Genomic DNA, 7,065 nt, shown 5'->3' with positions numbered 1-7,065 from the left:
ACTGCTGTGGCACCATTTCGTTGTTTCAGAGGAGCCCCATTCCTGAGTACACCTTCGCGATCGGCGTGTCCATGTGTGGGGACTCGGGGAACGAACACTGCCAGACTGCTTTCGTCAGTTTCTCATGGGATCAGCAATTGGCGTGATGGCGTCACGTGGCATTGGGTACGCAACACGATGACCTGTGGTTCGCATGGCCGGCTTTTATCACAGCAGGTATTGCATTCTTGGTACTTTAAGGCCGGTGGCTGTGTCTTATATTTGAGTTGTCCGTGATGTTACGTTTCAACAACGCAACACAAGACCCCAAAAAGTTAAAAAAAGGGCAGATCAGTTTGTGTTGGCGTGAAATAAGAGAGGGAGTTTCACACACGAATTGGGGTGTCAGTCATTAAAACAAAGGCGTTTTAAGCTGTAGCAGGACCTTCTCATCAGATTGCAATCACCAACTTCCTCCTCAGAATGTGAAAATATTTTGCTGTCGCCCACCTACATAGGGAGAAATGATCATCATAATAAAATAAGAGAAATCAGAGCTCTTTTCACCGCGCGCTTTTCGAGAGTGGAACGGTAGAGAAGTAGCTTAAAGGTCTTTCGATGATCCCTCTGCCAGGCACTTTATTGTCAATTGTATAGCAATTATGTAGATCGCATTTCTATGTATAGATTTTAAAAAAATAAATGTCATTGTTTTCCAATTGTTTCACTTCCAGCAATGTCACATCAAAAGTTTATTGAGAAAATCCGCTTAGAAGGCTTGATTTGGCCATTAATAAAATTTATCATTTCTAGTTCCGTAAATCTGGTGGTACTTTTCGACTTTTTGCGCGATGGGTGATTTATGATGACTTCACTTTCATCATTTGGTATTGGGCAAAGCGAAGTGTTGTCGTGTTGGTTTTCTGCCTCGTGTCAACATACCACTGGTTGTCAATGATGGCGCTTTTCATTCCGTTACGTTCACAGAAGATCGGTGTCCCACAGGGTTCTTTGGTAAGTGTCACACTTTTCCTCATACCTATCAATGGGCTTCTAACCTCTGTTGGCCTCTGGTTACCCTAGCGTTGTGTATCGACGATTTTTGCATCTGTTTCAGTTCCCACTCGGCAGCATCTGCTGAACGCCAGCTCCAAGGCGCCATCCGACGGGCACCTACGTGGGCCCTCTCCCATGGCTTCCAGTTTTCTTCTTCCAAAACGCCGGTTGTGCGTTTTTGCTGTCGACGCAAAGTACACATTGATCCAGAACTTTATTTAGGCGACCATTTCCTAGATGTTTGTAGCACAGTCCCGTTTCTTGGACCTTACTTTTGATAAAAAGTTGACGTGGCTGCCCCATATTTGCTACCAGATGATTACCTGCGCGTGAAAGCTTAATGCTCTCCGCCTCCTGGTCCACACATCTTGAGGTGCAGACCCTGCTACTCTTCTCCATCTTTAGAGTGCTCTGATTTTGTCCAGGCTAGATTATGGTTGTCAGCTTTATGGCTCAGCGGCTCGTTCCACTGTGGAAGTACTTGACCCTGTTCATCATTGTGGACTGCGTCTGGCTATCGGTGCCGTTCGCACAGTGTTTTAACATTTACCGACTCGATGAGTAGGTTGCAGGCTAGAGACCGATGATGCTCTCGTCATCCCTTGGTCTCTGGTATCCATGACCTCTTTGCCCTTGGCCGTGCCGCCTTTTCCGTTGCCGTCCTATGGGTCCCAGGCCACATGGGCATCTCAGGGAATGAATTGGCTGACCGTTCGGCTAGAGAGACAGATAGTTACCCCTGTTCTCTTTCATGATCCCAGGTGTAGATATGCGTTTACACATCAAATCTCTCTTTGCCAAAAAGTGGAATGACGTCTGGTGCGCTACTGGTCTCAGTAATAAACTCTGCCCAATCAAGGAGATTACTGCAGTTCGGCGCTCTTCCTTGTGCTCCTCCCGGAAGGTGTCCACTGTCTTATGCCGTCTACGCATCGGTCATACTAGGCTCACCCATTGTTTTCTCTTGCATAACGAGCCACCCCCACAATTGTGGATGTGGAGCCAGATTGACGGTATCCCATATGTTGGTGGAATGTCCACTACTTTTGGCCCTTGGTACTAACAAGGGAACCTCCCTATCGCACCCACCTCAGATTTAGTTATAAGCTGACACAGTGGGTAGGCCTTGAAAAACTGAACACAGATCAATCGAGAAAACAGGAAGAAGTTGTGTGGAACTCTGAAAAAATAAGCAAAATATACAAACTGAGTAGTTCATGGGAAGATATGCAACATCAAGGAGACTGGTAACGCAGGAGCGCCGTGGTCTCGTGGTAACGTAAGCAGCAGCGGAGTGAAAGGTCCTTGGTTCAAATCTTCCATCGAGTGAAAAGTGTTGTGACTTAGCACGACAGCCAAGTCACAATGAGAGGAAGCCGAAAGGCACGCGTTAAGCTCACGCAGATTGGCGTGAGGTCTGGAACAGTTAAAAGGAAATGAGAACTTCGAAAATGGACGCAGTTGCTGTAATACTTAACTTTAATCCACAATCGTAGAACATCTCTCGTTACGGTACATGCTTCATAATATTAATTATCAATTGAATACGGCGCCTTGCTAGGTCGTAGCAAATGTAGCTGAAGGCTATGCTAACTATCGTCTCGGCAAATGAGAGCGTATTTGTCAGTGAACCATTGCTATGAACGTCGGCTGTACAACTGGGGCGAGTGCCAGTACGTCTCTCTAGACCTGCCGCGTGGTGGCGCTCGGTCTGCTATCACTGACAGTGGCGACACGCGGGTCCGACGTATACTAACGGACCGCGGCCGATTTAAAGGCTACCACCTAGCAAGTGTGGTGTCTGGCGGTGACACCACAAAAAGTTTAATTTTTTATTTTCAGTTTATGTGACAAACTCTTATGTTTTCATCACTTTTTTGGGAGTGATTATCACATCCACAAGAAAACCTAAATCGGGCAAGGTAGAAGAATCTTTTTACCCATTCGCCAAGTGTACAAGTTAGGTGGGTCGACAATATATTCCTGTCATATGACGCACATGCTGTTACCAGTGTCGTATAGAATATATCAGATGTGTTTTCCTGTGGAGGAATCGGTTGACTTATGACCTTGCGATCAAATGTTTTCGGTTCCCATTGGAGAGGCACGTCCTTTCGTCTACAAATCGCACGGTTTTGCTATGCGGTCGCAAAACACAGACACTAAACTTATTACAGTGAACAGAGACGTCAATGAATGAACGGACAGATAATAACTATGCAAAAATAAAGAAAGTAAAATTATCACTCGAGAGAAAACTTGAACCAAGGACCTCTCGTTCTGCAGCTGCTCACGCTACCACGGGACCACGGCGCTCCTATGTTCACATAGACCGTGAAGTTGCCTATGTGGCCCATGGACTACTTAGTTTGTATATTTTGCTTATTTTTTCACAGTTCCACACAACTTCTTCCTGTTTTCTCAGTTGATCTGTGTTCAGTTTATCAAGGCCTATCCACTGTGCCATCTTATAACTAAATCTGAGGGGGGTGCGATGGGGAGGTTCCCTTGTAAGTATAGTCTTCACGACTCCTTGTCTTTAATATTAGCAGACGATTCATGTATGATTAACTGCGTCCCGTTACCCCTGGAGCAGGAGCAGGGTGTTTGTGGTTGGGGCCTCTCTTCGTGTTTTCTGGGTCTGGGACTCATGACCACTCCCCTGTGCAAAGATCATTCTTTTATCCCTCAGTTTTTCCAGTGTTTAGATTTGACCTACCCTTTTATGCCATCTACGGTGTGTGTCTTAACTTCCTCACTTTATAGTTTAACCTCTCTGGAAGGATCCGCCCACTTTTAGCGGACTCTCCGACTTACGCTAGTAACTTTTGAATCGCGGGACTGATGACCTCGCCGTTTGGTCCCATAACCCCCTCAATCAATCAATACGTGGCGTCCAGTGTGAAGTTTACTTTATACGATAAGGATCTATAGAAATTCGTCCATCGCTGCGCTAAGTGCTTTAACGCCGCACTGAAATAATACTAAGAAGTAGACACAGGTTAAATCTTTAAGAGGATAGTCCAGTAAAAAATAAAACTTTTTGCTTAATTAATCAGTTGGTCTCAAATTTTTACATACAATTTCTGTATATTGCTAAATATAACTACAAGGTTACAACTCGATTCATCCAACCGTTTTTGAGAAATTATTGTTTTATTCTATTTTGAAGAGTTTTTTGAAAATTTTCTTTTATATAAGAAATTTACTTTAATGTGCTTGAAAAATTGAAGACTGTATTTAATAATATAGACTAGCAGTTTTATGTATGCTTTTTTGGATATCTTTTACGATGACCTTAACATTAATTTTCAAAGTTCTGAATCTTTTTATTGAAATAATCTAAACGTTCACGTATCAGTATTTTCTTTTCTAAATATTTTTATTTCAGAATTATACTCAAGACTGTTAGCAGTGACAGTAGGTGTTCTCTCAAAAAATTTCGTCCGAGTTTGGGAATATTTACTATGAATAAATGGTTTTTGAATGTTCAGTTTTACAAATTAGAGATAAATGCACTCAAAGTAACACAACACAATCATCCACCTGTCCTTGCTGTAAAATCCACCTGATCTGTAAGTTGTGCTTTCTGCTCGTTTCTGAGCTTCCTCAGCATCGATGGCTGTCAATCTCGATGCATGTCGTCTTCTTTTTTCAAATCCTAGGCACCGTTTGGCCTTTTGCTTCCAAAATTTGCCTCCATCCCTGTAGTCTAGTTGTTTGCATGTTTCAGTCCATTTTTTGTGTCTGTGTTCGCTGATTATTCGTTTTATCCTCGCGTTAAGCCTGTTTCAGATCGGTTTTAGTGTGGGGTCGTTTGTTCTTTTAATTTATTTGTACACTTTTTTCTCGTATGAGCGCTAGCGCTGCCTGTGGAATGGTGGGTTTCCAGTTTTGTGTTACTTTTTTGGGGATATTTTCTTCAATTGCGCTTTGAATTGTCGATTCTATTTTTCTGGTGACCTTAAGTAGATCCTGGTTGTCTGTGATCTTTACTGGGTCAGCTAGTTAGTTGCGCATTTTTTGCTGGTTTCCCTCCCAGTCTGTTGCTCTGTAGTTTGTAATCATCCGTGTTTCTGGTCTGGGTGGTGGTGGAGGGGCCTCTGTTGTTGTGAACAGTATTGGTAGATGATCGTTTGTTATCATTGGGCCTACTTCGTGTTGTGCCATGGCTTCTTGTAAGCATGGTCTGTAGATAATATGGTCTGGTGTGCTGGTGTGGATTGGTCTGCATATCGTATATATGTCGGTTGATTGATTGGGAGTCTGTTCCACTGTCCTGTCGTCAGCAGATCGAAAAGGAGTTGTCCATTGCTATTTTCCGTGGTGTCTCCTAAATTCCTCTGCCTAGCGTTTGCGCCCATCATTATGATTACCTTTAGGAATGTGTGGAGGTATTGAAAGAGAAGTCCATTGGGAAGCGTTATCTTGGGGAGAGGGGGGGCGGTGTAGAGACACGCCACAGATAGTTTTTCTCTTTCCTCGATTGGTATTTGTATTACTAATGCTTCTAGATCTTGGTGTTTTTGTGGCAAACTTAGTTCTATAGTTGGTATTTTCCTGTCCGTGTATATGGCCACTTCTTCTCTACCGCTATTGTCTGACCTGTGTTTTATGTGGCAGTTATATCCTGGGAATTCTACTTTGTCTTTTTTTTCTTCGACCATGTCTCTGTTACATCCATTACGTGTATTTTATGATGGTGAAGTGTGTAGTTGACAATGGTCTTTTTGTTTTTTAATCCGCTCGCGTTTGCGTATAGGAAGTTCAGTTGTGCGTCTCTTCTGTCGGTTTCTGCCGTGTTCGTTCTGCTTGGGTTTGTGGTGTTTTATTTCTTTTTACTGGTGTGGGTTTGGGTGTTCTTTTCCATTCCTATCGTGATCAAATGGGCTGATTGTTACGTGTATCCCTTTACCTACTTGTGTTACCTTTACTATTCTTCCGTAGATCTTTTTGGAAATTTCTCCTGCTGTCTGTGCTATCTCCCTTTTTTTTTTACTTTTTTTATTTTTTTCTGGAATAGGTTCCACAGAACGGTTGTGGCGTACCTAATGACATCTTCCTTTATCCATCTGTCCTGCTCCTCTTATATACTTCTCCTTCCTCGTCACGTGATCGCAAGCCACCAGGCAACATTCAGTCTGGCGGTGGGCAGTGGTCGTTTTTTAGCTCACCAACGATTTTTTTCACCGATGTATGTTCGCATTATAAGTGGAAGTTAGTTTCCGAACTGCCCTCTTATTACCAATTACCACGAGATGGAGAACAATCGCTCATAATGAAGAATGCAGTTCAATCATCTGATTCTCTACTGAGATAGGACAAAACTGGCGATTCCGTACGGAGATATTTCCGTTGACAAAGGAGAAACTAATGCTATTATAGTCCCTTGTCATTCTCAAATTCTGAAGATTGACAAGAAGGCAAATGGGATATTGCGTGGAGAATTCGGAGCCACACTCGCTCACTGGAGTTTGTATTACATTGTTCACGAATGCCACATTTAAACGTCGCTTTCCAGTCTCCGGTCCAACCAGGGTGCCAGCTTCTTGAATTGATACAGTCTCCAGTCACGAACTGCTGTTATTTATTACTTCTGCAGTCAGTTGAAGGACAAACTGCACCGTTGTGGTACCCATGCTCACAGACTGCTGCCGTTAACAGTGATCTCCATTCACTGACTCCATAGGGAGTCACAGGATGTGGTCAAATTGTAATCATTGCACTTTAATGACATCATTGCAGGAAACCTTCCAGTTTTAAAGTAGTCAAAGCAACAGGCATTAAGAAGAGGAGGCAGTTTAAATCTGGAAAAATTGTTAGCCACCTCGATGATGGCTACTTACATCTTAAAAGAACCAAGGCGTACACCAAATGAAAATGAAAAACGAAAACATCTGTAGACATCATGTGAAGCCACATGCCCACGAGGGATTGATACACGGGCAGATACGAACCCTGTAACACAGCAGAAGTCGAGGAAGGATCGACTAATCCACTTACTCGAATTCGCAAATTGTCGTTCAAGTA

The sequence above is a fragment of the Schistocerca piceifrons genome, chromosome 2 (assembly GCF_021461385.2).
Source record: "Schistocerca piceifrons isolate TAMUIC-IGC-003096 chromosome 2, iqSchPice1.1, whole genome shotgun sequence".
In the NCBI taxonomy this organism is placed as follows: Eukaryota; Metazoa; Arthropoda; class Insecta; order Orthoptera; family Acrididae; genus Schistocerca; species Schistocerca piceifrons.
The sequence above is the reverse complement of the archived record's forward strand: the minus strand, read 5'-3'. Positions refer to the sequence as shown.